The sequence below is a fragment of the Neopelma chrysocephalum genome, unplaced genomic scaffold, assembly GCF_003984885.1.
Source record: "Neopelma chrysocephalum unplaced genomic scaffold, ASM398488v2 Primary Assembly neopelma1_45, whole genome shotgun sequence".
NCBI classification, from domain to species: domain Eukaryota; kingdom Metazoa; phylum Chordata; class Aves; order Passeriformes; family Pipridae; genus Neopelma; species Neopelma chrysocephalum.
Window position 1 is genome coordinate 14,565,875 of NW_020897704.1, and position 18,194 is coordinate 14,584,068.

General features: G+C 38.1%; 1 protein-coding gene and 1 long non-coding RNA gene across 4 annotated transcripts in view; one reads left to right on the forward strand and one right to left on the reverse strand.

The window, feature by feature from the left end:
• CACNA2D1 (calcium voltage-gated channel auxiliary subunit alpha2delta 1) overlaps positions 1-18,194 on the reverse strand; it is a 383,935-nt gene that overhangs the window by 255,401 nt on the left and 110,340 nt on the right. The window lies entirely within an intron of this gene.
• On the forward strand, positions 1,769-16,276 carry LOC113965687. Its single transcript, XR_003533602.1, has 5 exons — positions 1,769-1,813; positions 3,182-3,237; positions 11,517-11,606; positions 15,250-15,382; positions 15,991-16,276. It is a non-coding gene; the product is annotated as an uncharacterized LOC113965687 (long non-coding RNA).

The window sequence follows — 18,194 nt, forward strand, 5'->3', positions numbered from 1 at the left end:
CTTCCTGCCATTTGTTACATTGCATATTACTTCTTTATAAGACCAATCACTGATTCAGCAGCAGAATACTGAGTCCAGTTTTTAAGCCTACATTTGCATCATATCAAGCATAGAAATATCTCAAATGCAAAGTAAAATCTGTTTATATTATTTGGACAATTTCCTATCCAATACATGATTTACAAGTGATTATTAATTAAATGTTTCTGACTCATCTCACTAAAATATAAAACCTTCCACTCCAAGCTCTTACCAATTTCCCAGGAAAAGGCTTATTTTTGAGACACAGTCCTTTTTTTTTTTCAATTTATGTGAGAAGTTAGATTGCAAGTTCACTCATAGTGAAGGCCAAACACCTCTTACTACATGAACCAGAAAACAAATGATTTCAAGAGCTGAACAATCATTTCATGGCTGTACCACACACATAGTGTGGATCATAAATATGTAGAAGAAATCCAAAATTTGGAATTTCATGACAATTTATGAAATGGTAACAACCGCTTTGGGAGACATGACCGGCAGGTTTAATATCCCTAGTTTTCAGATGCAAGGACTTTATATGCTTAGAACTATTCTGTCCTGATTTTCAAGTTGTAGTCAAATAAAACAATAGAAATATACTTTCTGAAGAGTTTCTTTCTTCATAGCTTTTTCTCCATAACATATTTTTGGATCAAAGTACTGGTTTCAGAAATTTCTTAGCTAGAAAGGCTCACACCTGGAAATACATATCCATACCTAAAGAAAGAAATCAAAGCCCAGAGGAAGAAATGACTCTCACTCTGGAGGACAAAGCTACAGTAAGAGTCGTCTCTCACCAGCAGAGAGGCATGACCTCAAACCAGAGTAACTCCCAACCTGGCTGTCTCACAGTGTTATCATATGTCAATCTTTTCAGGGTCAGTAACTGGCAATAACATCGTAAGAATTCTCTAGTTTCCTAACTGTCTCTGACACTTATGAATAAATATCTCCTTGTCTAACCTTGCCACATTTATCAAGGATGTGGGCTGCAGGAAAGAAGCATTAAAGCTTCTGGATGCTCAGTTTTGAATATAGAAAGGAAATAAATATATCATATGTGCTAAGTACAGTTCATTAATGAGGTGACCAGCCAGCTGTAATCAGATTTGCTCCTTGCAATATACTCACAATAAAATCATTAATTCTTCTAAAAATCTCTTATTAGCCAATCTCAAGAATCATCTTCAGACTTCATCTTTCAAACACACCACTTTCAGCACAAAGGGTCTCCGGAGAATACTTTTTTTTCTCGCTTTCTCTGATAATATCCTTTCCTAGTTCTCCTCCCACTGCTTTGATCTTTACTACATCGAATTGTCATTTCTTCTGCAGGATTCTTACAGGAGTTTTGTAGAGCTTTGACTACAGTCTTTTTATTATTATTCCCCTCTACATTTTGTATCCAGGTTACATTACTCATAGCTGCGCATTCCACTACCATTCACCAGCTACCACTGATGGTTCACAGACTCATGTGTTTATTGCAAACCTGAAACTTGTCCAAACTTTCTGTGGGTGACTGACAATCGGCTCAGTTTCAGTGCCTGAAATCAAACTTCCTCCTTCCCAACAAAACAAAACAAAAAAAAGCGCAAACTCCGACTAAAGCCAGACTCGAACAGTACCCTGAGACAACTTCCCGTTGTTCCCAATGACACTAGTTTACTCTTCCCTTGTACATCATGATCTGATATTTTATGCAGCTGGGCAAACGCCTTCATTTTATGATAACGCGCAGCAGCCGCAGCCGGGATCCTTCGGGCTCCAGCGCTCTTGGCAGAGGCCGGTGGGTACCGCACACACCAGGGACCGGCGCCTCGCACCGGCTGCTCCTCCAGGGAAAGCCCCTACATTTAATTTCTGACCTGCCCTTGGTGCAGGGGACTCGTTCACTCCGGGAATGCAGCTCTGGGAAGCAAAGCAAGGGATGGGGGGCTCCGGGACGGGCAACGCGGGGCCGGCGCCGCCCGCGCTCCGCCAGCGCCACCTGCCGGCACAGCCCGCGGGCGGCGCCGCGCCCGGGCCGGAAAACGGCCTAAACCCCACAAAAACAGAATAAGAAAATAATAAGAAGTAAATATAATTATAATTATAATAAAATAGTGATGATGGTTATAATAAAAATAGTGACCACCAACTCAGAGCCAGACCAGAGCAAGAACTTAACGTCCATGCCCTGTCCCGGCCCCGGCATGCCCCTGGGCCGAGGAGCGGGGTTGCCGTCTTTTCTCTCACTGATGGAACCGAAATGAGCCATAAAGTCTCTCAGTGTTCCTTCAACCCAAAATTTCTGCGTTAAGCAGTGTTTAAAGCTAAAATAACACCTCTGGCGCAGGGTGTTTCAGCAAAACATCACTGTGAAGCTGGTGAGGCACTGAAACAGGTTGCTCAGCTGTTGTGGGTGACTCATCCCTGGATGTGTTCAAGGCTAGGTTGGATGGGGCTCTGAGCAACCTGGTCTAGCGGAAAGTGTCCAATCCTTAAAGTTCCGTCCAACTCAAACCATTCTATGAAAATCTGCGGCCAAAACCCCCCATCCTCACACTGTCACAGCTAGAAGAGGGCCAGCTCTGACACTGGAGGGAAATGTAAAAACAGCCTGGAAACTTCTACTGGAGAGGGAGAAACAAAGGTCAAAAATGGAGCTATTCAAATGGCTAAGAAAATCCTCTAATAAAAAAATAAACAAGAAAATGTGGACAGTAACATTAGCAAAGTATCGTATATGCATACAGTCACTCCATAAGCAGTGAAATCAAGCTAAATCATTGCTATGTATTTGATTTTTGAAATACATATTCATTACACATACCAATGTGCTGTAATTGAAATATGGTTTGCAAGTTGCTCACATAAATAGTGTCAGTTAGAACTTTTCCCTCAAACAGAACAATTCAGCTGTAATGCCTTTATCTTGAAAAGCAAAATGTAATTTTCAATTTTATACATTAACTTTTAATATAGAATGATAATACAATTTATTACATGAATGATACTATGAGTGAAAATAAAATTTAGAATCATTTCCTTTTTTATATATAAAACTGAAAATCCTCAAGTACCAATTCCATTAAGAAACACCAACTTAAAAATCCTATGATAATTTTATTTTCAATTTTATTACTCATCTTTTGTGAATTTTTCTCTTCTCTAGGAGTTTTTATTACTATTGGAGTCTCAGTGCAGATTTTACTTGACATCAATTTTTAGGTAAGCATTTCAAGATTTATCCCTGATTTCTCTGCATCTGGTAGAAAAAGAAAGTTCTGATTTCTGCATCGTGAATAAGCAGCAGTAGCACTTTTCTGTGTTTATCCCTCATACAACAAGCATAGACCAGTGATAGAGTAAAACTTATCCAGTCATCCCTTTCATTACTCAGCAATAATTGCAGCATTTATTTTAGCACTTAAAACTCAACAACCACTACATCACCCAAATACACTTGTCCCATTGGGATTTAAGACCATAATAAGAATTCTGAACATCATCAATGTATGAATTATACTCTTACTGTTATTAAATTTATAGATTTTTTTAATAATCACATCAAGCAATGAAGAGTATTTGCATTTTAAGCAGTAGCACTGAGAACACGGTGAGTTTAATGTTGCACATTGGGATGACTTTTACCCCTGTAAGCCCACAGCAGGACAGCATCCTGGGCAGCACCGTTTGTGTACATTACTTCATTTCTTTCCCAGGCTGGACACTCAGACTTGGCTGAAGTATTGTCCCCCAGTGTAGTCTGGCACAACTCTTTGCACTGTCACCCAGCACCCAACAAGACCCAGAGCCACCAGCTAAAGACAGACCTTCTGCCTGCTTCTGCTGTGAAAAAGAGTTGGAAAAACATGATATTCATACTTTTACCTAACTGAGCCAATTGCAAAACCATTTTGTACAAATTACCATCTGCTGGCAATATAGTTAGCTCAATTGACCCTAACTGAAAATTTGCAACTGGATGCGTTTCTGTGGACAGGGCTGGGTGGTTGCTTTTATAATTGTTTTTAAGTCAAAGGTTCTCTGCAGAACTGCCATGTGCACAATGCTACAGCACACCTGCAACATTAGGATAAATTCCAGATACATACCTATATTATCTCTTTAACTAAAGGGATACCTATATTATCTCTTTAACTAAAGGGATTCCTGTACTTTAAAAAAAAAAAAAAAAAAAAAAGCAGAACAGTTGTAAAAGCTACTGGACCCTTAAGTTAAGGCATCATGAAAAACACAAGCAACATCTCCATCTGCTAACACAGTTCATTGCAAATGCAGGAGTGTGAGCTATAAAATCTTAATTTGCACAAGCACTACTATCAGAATTTGGGGAGTAACACATTAGTTGTTTTACAAGCCAACAGATTACATTACTGGCAGATTACACTGGCATTTGTTTTACACCTTGGTGGTGAAAAAGGCCAAGGGATTAAATATTGTACCTGTAGCCCAGTCAGCCACTTCATCCACCATCACGTGGACTTTCTTTTTTCTGAGTTTTCATTTGCAGTGTGAAGAATTTGTGCAAAATTGTTCCTATCAATATCCTACACATACTTTAGCAATGCTGTGATCTATGTATGCATTGTAAACATTAGAAGAAAAATACTTATGAATTAAAATCAAACAATAAATATTTTATCCAGAAAACATTTTTAAAGCAAAACTATATGTTAATTGTATGCTAAAACTCCTCTAAATTAAGAACTAAACCAACATATATTAAAAGGCACTTCAACTGATAGTACATCAGCCAAAATTAGTTGATTACGTGGCTTTAAACAGCAGTGAGGCTGCTCTACTGATCTAAATCTGAATGCTGAACTGCTGAACCCATTTTCTAGGATAAATTTAGCTGTTCTTTCGTGTTCCACTTTCCTTTGGTACTTGGATGCAGTGTATAATTATACCAGTGCAGTTAGACAGCACTTTCTATCTGAATGTCTCAACACACTTTTCAGATTTAATTACTTTGTGCTTGGAAACCCTTCATGACGTAGATACTAATCGTCAAATTTAATAGAGAAGTAAACAGAGTCAATGAAAAGGGGAGTACCCAGCAAAGTACTGAAATGAAGCCTCAGTCTCCTGAAATCTATTTTTTGTTGACACTTTGCTTTTGGAGACATATGAAATTGAGATGCTCTTCAAGTTTAGCTTCTGAACATACTAGGAAATACCTTGCTTTCGGCAATGGTAAGTAGCTTGACACTGACTTTACTTGTAAACCCTAGTAAAATCCAGACACTAAATAATTCCTCATTGTCCTTGCAAGTATTTTAACCCATTTGCATTCCCAGAGGATCTCTAACAAGTAAGTCCAGGCCTGGGAAAAGGCACAGTGGTATCCTTCCCACTCCTTCTAAACAGTCAGCATTGCTTGGTACTAGGAGTTAAGCACTTACACAGAACATGGAGCCAAGCTCCACCTTTCCTCAACATGAGAGAAAACTCACACTGTGCACTTTTGTGGACAGTGCCCTATCATTTCACTTTATATCTTTCCCTTTCAAGCTATTTTTCTTAGCAGAAAATAGACAAAATTAGGGTGTTTTTCTGAAATCTAGTAAACTCCCTTTAGCATTAGTTCTTGGCTGTAAATGCCAAATGAGATACTTAAATAATAAAAAAGGGTTTTATACATACCTATATTCTCAAACTATTTCACCAAATAAACAAACTTAATATACTTGAGAGACTGTAAACTCACTGGTTTTGCTCAAATTTCCTTATCAGCTGGCTACCTTGGAGTTTAAATGTAAGGGAAAATAAACCCCACATGCTCGTTTTTACACATGATATTTTACCTCATTTTTTACCCTAGAGAATTCCTAAAATGTAACATAAACTTAAGAACTGGAGAACCCCTCTCTGCTCAGCCCTAACAGCTGAGGACAACACCTCGCACGGTTTTAGCACCTTGGTTTATCAGGAGGACTGAAAATTGCATCTGTGGCACCTGGAGCCTTGACACTGGCTAGTCAAGATCAGGAAGCTGGTTTTATTTTCAGATCTGTTTTTCTAGGCTGTGGGACTTTCAATCAGAGAACATGGCTCAAATGCAGAATAGATGCTGTCTATAACAGCCATGCCCAAGCTAAGGGATGAACTGAACACACTGGCAGCTATTAATGCTACACACTGCTTGTGTTAACAAGCCCAGCTCAAAGGCAGAGCTTATTAGGTGGAATCCAGGAACATGAAAAGAAAGGATAGCTGCATAGCAATGTGCTGTATAAAATGATAAATCAGCCATGCAGAAAGAGAGCAGAGAGGTAAAAATGCTTATTAGCATTTCCCTTGCCTATCTAGGTTACTATAAAGTATTCACCACTTATTTGTCTGCCAAAGCTCTAATTCTTTTTTAATGCCTAGGAACACATAATGAAGTAAAACAGTTAATTGATTGCTAACATATGAGTGGCACCATGTGTTGTTCATGTGTACCTACATCGTTCTTGGATACTACTTACAAAGAAATACATGCAATGCAAGAAAAAGGAATCCAGAATACATCCCCCTGCTTACCCTGAACAGCACTTGCCTCTTTAAACCATCTTGCGTTTTGCAAGCAGTGTGGGCTGTCACCAACACAGAACGCATAGAGGGCATACAACTGGAAGGATTCAGCAGCACAGAAGAACAGAATTGCAAGGAGAATGTCTCCATGGCAGTTGCAGGATATTCCTCCAGCATGTGTTTCCACAACCCAGGAATGCTAACTCCTCCTCCTTGAGTACAACCATACAACGAGGGTGTACTTGTTTACAGGATCAATTGCATCCTGATGTTCTCAGACAAGCCCAGCCAACCACTTCCTCTAACTCACAGTTCTAGTTAAGAGTTAGGGGTAGCTCAGAAGAGAAAGCATTGATTCCTCACAGACATTGCTAAGGTCGTGAAAATGGTAATCTAAGAAGAGCCTTGTAGTGATTACACAGCCATCGTTCCACGTCTGTCTTTCTCTTTGCTATTATTGTTTGTATCAAGTGCAGATGGTTAACTACCAATTGTTTGGATCCTTGGATTATCATTTAAAATCCTGAATATAACATCATTGCAGGAATACATGAAGAGATATAAGAAAACTGAGTATACTGATAGATGCTCTTAATTCAATAGCACTCAGTTTATCCTTTGAATTCTGTTGGGCGTGTATACCTATAATGTTCCTCCCTTATAGCCATGCAAGCAATTATTAGTGACAAAGATTAATCTTATTACTGGCTTCTTTCATGTTAGGATGAAGAAGCATTGGGAGATATACAGAATGTTTAATGATGCATGTGGCATGCAAGGGAAACTATGTAATTTACGGGAAAGACACTGAAGGAAAGAGTGATCAAGCGACACATCACTGCTCCTCTTTCAAGAAAGAAAAAAAGAACAAATTGTTTTTTTCTTTTAAATTTCCTGGTGCACAGTTCATTCCCCAACTAAAAATTCTGCAGTAGAAAAACTGGCATTGCTCTAAAATACGTGCTTGAATAGTGAGAGTAATATAAAACAACATAAACTTACATTCTTTTTGCATTCTGGTATACCCTATTTGAGAGTGAGGTATAGTTTGCTACAAGCATAGCTCATGGATCAAATGTTGTTAGCAGCAGTTTGTGCAAACTGTACATGTTTCAGGACCAGTGAACATTATCTATAAAAAGAATGTGAGGTAGATGCTGCTATATCTCAAACTGTTCACACACTTCTGAGCACTAAAGAAACTTGTGAGTGCAAAGAGGACATTCAACATTTAATAATATGGGGGTAGAAACAAAACCAGTCTGAATCTTGCGTGAAGTCTAGAATGGAATAAGCTATGGAAACCATGGTGAAAGTAAGCTGGTACCTGGGCTGTCCTGCCCTCACACTCTGCAAAATGAGCTGCAGGACCCCAGGAAGCTTCCTAAGCATCCCTCAAGCCTGCCCAATTAGACCAGTCTGCAAGGACTGTAACAGAGTGTCTCATCTTTTAAAGGAGGGAACAGAACCTCAGGTAGTATAAATTACTCTTGTCACTTCAATTCCACTGCCTATTTAAACCAATTTACAGCATTTGCCTTAGTGAGCAGAGGAGAAATTGGCCTGGGAACAGGTATTATGCTGTATTTGCAGATTAAAACCTCTTCTTCTCATGAAAGAACTGGGCTTGTAATATGTAACACATTTTGTCTCTGATCTAGCTTAGACGGCTTGTGACAGATATGTTTTTTAAATATGTAATAACACTATTCACTATGAAAACTATATAAGCAACCTTCACAGAGTTAGGAGACAACAGATATGTCCTGTCTTAAGTAACAGTTTTGTTTAAATACAGTATTTCCTTGGCAAAATGAGAATCTTTTAAGTATTCACTTCAAAGTAATTAATGCCAAAGTTATACATTTAGAAATGGAGTAAAAGGAAATTTCCATTGTGACGAAGTCATGTCTTCTAATGCCCACTCAATACTGTTTTTGATAGTATCCACTACATATCTGTGGAAGCCATCTTATTCAAGCATTAAGTCGTGTTTGCTAGGATAAGTGTGATGAAGTGTTATCACAAGTATAAGATCTACTTTCTGGATTATTAACTTCTGTGAGCTCAAAATATTTATTTTTAAAGAAAAAAAGCAAATTAATACAAATTGAAAAGACAAAGAAGGTATTTCAAAATGGTTTGAATTTAGAATGAAAACACTGACTGCTTTTCCAATATAAAGTCAATGTGTTAGCATTCTCACAGGCTAATTATATTATAGACACAGTGTTATTTGGGGTTTTTTTCTGCCTCTTTTGTTATTGACATACACACTTTCTTTTCCTGATAGATTTGATAAACTTTTCCTGGAGACACTTTTCTCCCTGTGCTTGCACTGAACATCACCATGACTTCACAGCAGTGAAGTGACTGATATAGTGACTATAGTAACTGATAGAGTGACTATTGTAAAGAGTTCGTTGTCATGTTAGATTTCATTTCAGAGTCGACCTCAAGTAGTTTCTGTGCTGAGATGCTTTGTGTGTCCACAGTTACAGCTGGGCACGAGTATTTAGAAATGCTGATAAACAGGCACCTTGTGTAAACAAAAGGCAAAGCACTTTGTACAGATTTTGTACTGATACTAATCCTTTCCATTATTGTGCTACAGAGTTTGAAGCCAGAAGGGACCACCTAAGTCATGCAAAGGATTGAAAAGAGGTGAAGGGGAGCAAATGAAGAGAGAAGTACACACCTGGATGCAAAGTATCATCAACAGAGTCTCAGAGCTGACATGCCAGAAACCTAATGCAAGAGGCTGGGGAAAGGCAGGGAGACAGCTACTGCACAGTGCAGACACCTTTTGTTAGCTGGAATGGTAGTGCTGCAGCATTCCCTCTTCCTGGACTGACACATAAATGCACATTTTCACTGCCCACGAGTGGCAGCTTGCCAGCATCCAGAAAGTGGGAGATGAAGGAGGACCTCCCCGTACATGAAGCTCAGTAAGGAGGAGAAATCATTATTAGAAGTTGGGAAGCAGAAGTATGTGTAGAGTCCTCCTTAACATCACAGCTGTAGAAGCTTATTGTTCATTTATTTACCACTTTCTGCACTCTTTCAATTATCTTCCACCACATTTTTTTTGTTTTAATAAAAAAAATCATGCATATACAGTGCATAAACCACCATTCTATCATATAATGTAGAAGTTTCCCATACCTTAGTCCCATATTTATATATTGCCTGAAATACACAAATATTTCTTGTGTTATATATACCAGTGTTCTATATTTTATCAAACTAGCAAATGTTGAACTGCCTTAACTTCTACAACCTGTGTGGAGACCCTCCTTTTCTGGACAGAGTTCCTCCTACTCTCCTACTTCATCTTTTTCTCCTGGAGGAATACATTTATATTAAGCCATATTGACTCCAAAAAAACACACTAGATCCAGTCTGAAGTAAAACCTTTAAATTGCAGATATTGTACATAGGGTAACAGTTAACTTCAGTCTGCTGATCTGCTTCTAGTGCACCTTCAGCAACTGAATACAGGATCATGATCTCCATTTCTGGATGACTGGAGAGCTGGTATTAGGTTCACCAAGTCAATCTGTTCACTTTTATGAATCACAAAAAAGAAGAAAGTAGAGGATCCAGCAGAGGACTATAAAGCTGATCAGAGGACTGAAGAATCTCTCTCATGAGCAAAGGCTGAGGGAATTGGGCTTGTGTAACCTGGCAAAGAGACAGAGGGGATCTGATCAGTGCATATATAGGTATCTTAGGACTGGGTGTCAAGAGGATGGGGCCAGACTCTTCAGAGGTGCCACAGGTTGCAATAGGACAAGGGGCAAAGGGCACAAACTGAAACACAGGAAGTTCAACCTAAACGTAGGGAAAAAATTCTTTACTCTCAGGGTGACAAGCTGCCCAGAGAGCTTGTGGAGTCTTTTTTTCTGGAGATATTAAAAACTCACCTGGACACAACCCTGTGCAAGCTGCTCTGGGTGAACCTGCTTTAGCAGGAGTTGGACTAGATGATTTCCATATGTCTCTCCCAACCCCAACCATTCTGTGACTGTGATTATGTGAAAGTGATTAAGTTGATGAGAATGTTGAATCAATTAAAGTATCTCAGAAATTATCCTTCTACTGGTACCACATGTTGCTGAGGCTCAGTTGTTGAGTGCCTATACAAATAAAGGTCTCCAGAGTTCTCATTCTTGATATAGTAATTACAGCTTAGAGAGGTCAGAAAACAATTTATAGTCTTTAAGGAGCATATGATGGCAAAGAAAAAGTAATTTTATTTTAAAAACCTAGAAGATAGTGAGTAATAGCTGCTGGTTTGATCTGCTAATTTATTCCACCTATCTAAAGCAGGAATTTTATCTTTAACTTACATCAATCCTTCCTACACACATTCACCTTGAAAACTTAACAAGAAAATTAATTGAACTGAAACATGCAGACAAATTAAAAAGAGTCACTAAATTCACTACAGTGGCTGATGAAGCCATCACCAAAAGAAGATACTAATGAAGAAATATTTCTTGCAAAAATATCCATCATCCTGAAATTGCTCCGGAATAAAAGAAACACTGGTGGTTTTCTTCTGAACCATTTATTTCTAATTTCAACAAGCTTGAAAAAAAAAAGTACTTTCCTGCTTCTTTCCAATAAAAGTGATTATTCAAAAGGAAGAGCAAAATTGGACACTACAAAGGCATACTTGAGGCAAAGCAGTCTTTTACCACATCACACCTTTGAGATACCTGCCTCATTCAGGGTAAAATGTAGTAAAGTTACCAGATTCTCAATGCTAGAGAAGAAGATGAAAAAAAAATTACAACACTTATAATTTGAAGCTGATGCAATAAATTCAAATAGCTTTACTTTGGGGGTTCATATTGCCAAAAAAAGAAAAATAAACAAAAATAGCATCCTCATTAATGATCTGGATCGTTTGCTCATGTCTTTACAGCTGAAGGCACTTCTACTGTTCTCTCTTGTAGGGAAGTGTGCCCAGATCCATCCCCTGCCAGTAACAACAGCTCACGAAAACTCAGCAGTTGTGTCCAGCAGCATCCTTAATACCTTACCAGGTACGGGGGTAAAATAAAATACACAGAAATGGTAAATCCCAACCACCCTTGAGGCAATTACTTCCCGGGTGAACACATTTTACTTCCAAGATATTTTCCTTGTGCTCAATTTGGATCTTTACTGTTGTGACTCCACTCCCCTTGCTCCGGTCAGCCCATGGTGTTACCCTGAACACACATCAGTCATTTTCACATGTGCACCACAGCACTTCCCAACACCTTAACTCCTTCCTGAAAATATATTTTACCTCTAGTACTTTGTATACATTTTTTAAACCTCTGCTCCGAAATCCACTCCCTTAATGTTATAGATGTACTTGTAGCAATTCCTTTGATTTCTTTCTAATTTCTCAATATTTTAAGATTTCCAGAATCCTACATAATGTGCGTCTCTATTTAAAAAAATGTATCAGTGGTGCGATCCCACTAATAGTGTAAACATGATTTTTTAATATTTTTGTTTCTGTTGTTATTGTTATTATTATTGAAATCTTTCTCAGCATTACTTGACTTCTTCCCACACTGTAATTCAGAATATTAATCATTTCCTTTATCAACCTGCATTTTACTGAGCTGAATCTCTTCTTTTTTCTTTTTTTAGTTTTTTCTTTTTTATTTATTTACTGGTTTTGTTCAGTGAAGCCTCTCTCTGCCCCTCTGTGTTTTTGTACCTTCAATGGTATTTGAAACCAAACTTTGTATCCTATGCAAATTTAATGAACATTCTGACTGTCTCCTTCCAGATCATTAAAGATGATGTTAATTGAGGCCAAACTTCAAATCTGCCCAGTGATGCTTCATTAGACACTTCTTCACAGTTTAACATACTTGGTCAAATTTATTCTTGTTACTAAAAAAGGATAATTTCAATGAATTTAAAAACTCGCATCAATGTATGGAAGCAATTACTTTGGCCCATTGCCCTGTGTCTTTAGCCTGTATTTGCAGGCAAGTACTCAATTTACAACATTTGCCATTCAAACATAACCTGAGCCCCATGTGATGCTCTCCTATTTAAGAGCCTTGATGGTTTTTGCTTTATAAACTGACTCAGCACCTTTAACTGTAACCCCAAGGCCCTTCTAAAGACCTGCAATCACGAGAGCCAGCACAGCTGTATGATGAGTCCTGTCTCCTTCCTCCAGTTCAGCCTGTTGTCTGAAAGTTTCATATAATGCCTCCTGCTTCTCCCAGTGGAACAAACAGGCTGGTCTTATCTCATTTGTATTGTGCACAGATGCTGGATGGGTGTGGCCCCTCAAGTAAGCAGTTAGAAGGGATCTACTGCTTTGCAATTAGCATGTATTGCAAAGATCAAGTGAGGTGCAAAATGTAGTGGGGGAAGATGGCAACATATTCTAAGTTCGGAAAACAAACCTTTAAGGTCCCTTCCAGCCCAAACCATTCTATGATTCTGTGGTTCACAATCTTTCTCCTCACTTCTGCCCATGTACTGCTTTTCCCTTTACTTCTTTGATGACTATAAATTATGTACTCCAGGCCAAATACTAAAGACCGGTAGTGTCCAGAGAACAAAAGCCAATGACATAGGTCTCTTTTCCTTCAAGAAAAGCATTTTGTCCACTGTCAACATGGTAATGCACAAAGCATGCCGGGGCAGCAAATGGAGCTTTCACAGAAACAATGGGTAATTTTTTCACGTCCATGATCATAAGGGAAAATGGTTATTCAATATGAAGTGAAATACAGAATAGATTTGTAGATAGAAGAACCAGCTGTAGTTCTGAGCAGTCATGGTATCTGTTTGAATTAAAAGCAGTGAAGTTCTAAAGTGCAGAGAGTTCCACTAACCACCAATTAAATAGTTCTGCCAGAGGGAAAAGGAAAATGAGCAATGAAATATAAAACATCACCCATGCCCTTTGTTACACAGAGACATTCATTTCTTGTACAATGAAAAGAGATCTATCTCAGTGCAAAGCCGCTGTCCAGCCCATTTGCAATTATTTTGTGGCTTCTTTTGTAAATACAAAAAGGAATAGCTTTTTTGGGGAAAAACGCCCTTTCACAAAGTCTATAAGCTTCCTGTACATACCATGGGAGCTGCATCTCTTTTTTAATGGTTTACAACCTGTGTCACTAAAGGAAGCTTTAAGTGCCAAGCAAAGTAAATTCCTTTTGTTAACCCATTTCCCTAGGAGTTTCACACTTAGCTTCAATGCTCCAGGTCTTCGATTTCCTGTACATCAGTTTTTGGACTGGTCTGTTAGTAGCACAGCAACCCTTACTTCACCCCATCAGATCCACAACCAATTGCTTGGAGCCAATACAGAGATACATTTACATTACTTTTCTGTCTCATTTCCAATATTTTTAATATTTTTGTCCTCTATGTTAATGAGTTCAGGGTTGGCCCCTAAATACTTAGCCTTGTATTTCCCAGTCAAATTAACTACCAATTAGTGATAATTGGATCTGGCAATATTTTTGTTGATGGACACAAATGTACTGTGAGACAGAATGAGAGTACTAATTAAATTTAGATAGGTCATTTCTGCCTGACAGTTTTTCCTTGAACTCTAGATGTGTCCACATTATTCTTACCTCAAATTAAATTGGTCAGAACCTATTTATTCTCAAATGTAAAACTGGACAGTACAGTTAAAAGTGCTTTAGTTAAATCTGAACAAATATTGACTTTGTACATGTGGGTGGTCCATTGTTGGGTGGAATCTCTGGTTTTTTTTGGACATCTATTCAGCAAGTCAGTGCTTAGGGATGGAACTACCTGAGTCTGTTTGCAGGGCCTTTCATTTCTCAGTTCCTCTGCAGGCTGCTGCAGCATTTGAACTGCAAAGACTTCAAGGCTTAAATCAAACTACATAGTGAGAAGGAAAAAAAGCTTTAATTGCTAGTTTGAGAGATTCTATACAAATATTTCTACTGGGCTTTCAAAGGCTAAACAAACCCCTAAAATTTAAACATCTTTAACAGTTATTGTGCTTTTGCTTAACACAAGTGAAAGAATGAACGTGCCAGACCTCAGAGACCCCACAATACTTTTAAAAAAGACTAAAATGTAGCCTGTTATCTTTCACTGAGAAATTTTAGAAGCTGTTTTAAGAGGAGATACCCCTAGTTCTGGGGAGTTCTTGCTATTAGTATATTTTACATGCGTTTCTCCAATGTGAAGTTGTTCCTCCCTAGTTAAATTCTAAATCAGGAGGCCTTTCCAGGCTCTTAATGTCCTTTTTTTCTTTCAGTGAAACATTAAAGTCTTTCTTAGGACAACAGAGTTGAAACAGTCTTTCAAACCTTCTCAGCAATCAAATTGAAGGTGATTTTCACCTTTTTAATCAGGCTACCAATAAAGGTCATGAAAGAATCCTAGCAAAAAGTAAATTTTATTTATTATTTTTAATAAAATTAATTAAAAATCAAAAAACATATTAATTTCATTAAATTATTTTAGCTGATTACTGAGTTTTGCCCTAATATTGTGCAACCTGGAAAATATATGCCCAAAAAGGCTTTATAGACTCCAATTATGAATTTATTTTCAAAAAGTAGAAGTGACTCTGCTAGCTGCCACAGAAGTTAACAGCATAACCACAATAAAATGCAATAAAAATGTTATTATCTATATGATAATTTATTGAATGTCATATCTTTTTCTCTTCAGCCATTTCAATAAGTAAAGTGACTTCTTTCTGGAAGTAAATAGCCTTAATATTGGAAGTCTGACAACTATCATCATACTTTAATACTCTCTAGAATGAAAGAATAAAATCTCATGCTTGTAAGTCAAAGAACAGGTGTGTGAAATAGCAATTCAATATAAAGCTTGAGAATTTTTTTAATTATTTTGAACTGTGAGAATCTATTTCAATTCTGCTTTTATATTTGGTAGAAGATAAGGAAATGTGCAAGTCCTTGATTTCCTCTGCAGTGAATTCCACTTTGTCACTTCAGAGGTCCGAGGGACACCATCATGATGAGGATGGGCCAGAACCTTGACCACGAAATTTCCCAGTAGAAAAAAAAATACTTGATAAAAACTGGTTGGTTTTTTTTTTTTGTTTGGTTTTTCTTTGTTTGTTTGTTTCTTCTGTAAGTGGTGATTTTGTTCTAGCAAAAATAGGAAAATCTGAAAGTGATTCATTTCACTTGTCCTTCTTTCTTTTACTACTGTATAAAAGTTTCATTGTCCTTTATTTTTACCTTTGACATCCAATATATATATTACGTGTGAGGTTCTGAAACTTTATTTTCATTCACAGGAAGTTTTAAAGGCTCAGAAAATCTGTGAATGAAATACACATGTAAAGATCTTGATTTCTTAGCAACTTCAACAAAGATATAGGCCATAGGCATAGAGTTAGGTGACAGTCAACTCTGTAGTTTTCTCCTGCTCTTCCTCCAGGAAAACTGGATCTGTATTTTGCTGTTCCTTCCGTGACTACACCAAGCTGAAAATGTAATTTGATTTGTTTAAGAACATCTATCAACAGAGATGATGGAGTCACAGATAAACTATAACAACACCCTACAGAATTTACAATGCAAACTGATGTGCATGCATCACAGAAGATACGAAGTGCAGCAAAACAATTGTTGAGTGATGAAAATGTAATCGATGTTTTGCTTTAACTAATTTAAAGCTTTTTATGTCATGTCATTCATGCTTTCCCTGACAAAAAAAAAATCCAAGTGCCCAAATTTTCTTTCTGTTTCCTTTTTTTCTTAGAAAAAAAAGTCTTTCCTGATATACTGTTCATTATTTATGTGTTACAATGTGCATAGCTAAATCAGCCTGTATTCAGCAAAAAACAGTGTAAGAAAGAAGAAAGTGGGGATTTTTGTTTGTTTATTTGTTAATTTTAAACATAGAAGATTTTAGTTCTATACATATATCATCCATATATCCTGGATGAAACCCAGTCCACCCACATTTCGGGTTCTGCTTCACTGTAACTTTGTATATCTGTTCTTACTAGGATGGGACAGGAGATCTGGCCTACCTAACGTTTCTGCCAGAGGTCATTCCACACACAAACAAAAAGAGATGGGCAACTAAAGACCTCTTGAAGGAAATCCACCCTTATGGAATGTTAATTCCTTGATACACTGGCTGCACTGTCATCTCTAGAGAGCTGAACATTTTACTTGTATGAACTGTGCTTGCCTGCACTGAGAGTATGCCTCCCTGCTCATTTGGGATGCAGCCTGCTCAGTGATCCTTAGAAGGACAAACCCAGATATCCCATGACTGCCCCATCCTACTGTCTATGGTTTACCTCAAGTAAAGGCACTTTCTAGTCCTGTTCTTGTGGATGGGAACAGTCACAGGCACACATCCAGGAGACACGGGGCAAAGCAAACACAGTCCAACTAGAACTCATTTTTAACCTAGAAATTGTGCTAAGCATCCAGGTGGAAAGACAAAGCTCTGGACCAGAAAGAATCCCACACTTTTTTTTGGTTTGTTATCCAGCCTAACAAGAGACACTGAATCTCCTCAAAAGCCTTTCACAACTTGTTTTTTGCTGGCAACAATCATCCATGATTGTTGAAAATAATCATCCATGCCAGGAAAGGTTGTGGAGTCTCAATTGTTGGAGATATTCAGAAGCCATCTGGCCATGGTCCTGGTCAATTGGCTCTAGGTGGCCCTGCTTGATCAGAGAGGTTGGACCAGATAATCTCCAGAGGTCACTTCCAATGCCAACCATTCAGTGCTTCTGTGATATCCTGTGGGATATACACGTCCATGGTACTAATGAATTAGTTGATTACATCGAAAGGGACAGAACTTAGTTCATGAATACCAAACTCCTTCACACAGTCTTGATGAGTTCCTTATAAACAAGGTTCACATGCCTTCAGTTAGTATGGGGAAACCTTGGGAAATTAAAAATTTATTTCCTAGGAAAAAAACTATAAAAATGAGAGGCAATAGCATGTTACTTAAGTGTTTTCATTCTGAAGGATCACAAAGTCTTCAAAAAGTAGACAAAAATCTGAAAACAAAACACAGCAAAATAGATGTCACTGCAAAATTAAGGCTCCACAGGCAAATACCCAAAAGTCCTAAAATGCAAACCTAAGTATAAGCATGTCACTTTACAACCACCCTCAGTGAATACCTCTGATGCATAATACATTTTCACTCAACACTTAATTAGCTGTTGGAAGTCATTGCACCAAATTAACACTGAATTAAAACCTTGGCATAATTCCAAAGGATATGGGGCATTCCTGTGTAAGTATTGACATGGTCTATTCAGCAGCAATATCCCACTAAAGCATCCTGGAAAATATTATTATTCTTCCAGCTTATGAAAATCCAAACATAGCGCAAACTGAAAGGCCTTACCCAAAGTCAAACAGGAAACCTCTGGAAGAGTGAGGAGTTCTCAAAGTTTCTAAGGGGCAACAAATAAACACAAAGCTTTCTGTCACCATGCATTTTAACCACATCCTTTGACACTACTGCCACTGAGGATGCGGGGACACTCAGTACATGAACCTACAAAACACTGCCGTGTGGGAAGTGCTGAGGACAGGTTTGCAACTGGGCTTCCTAACCTCATGGCCATTTTGTCTGTTCTTCTCAGAAACACCCCA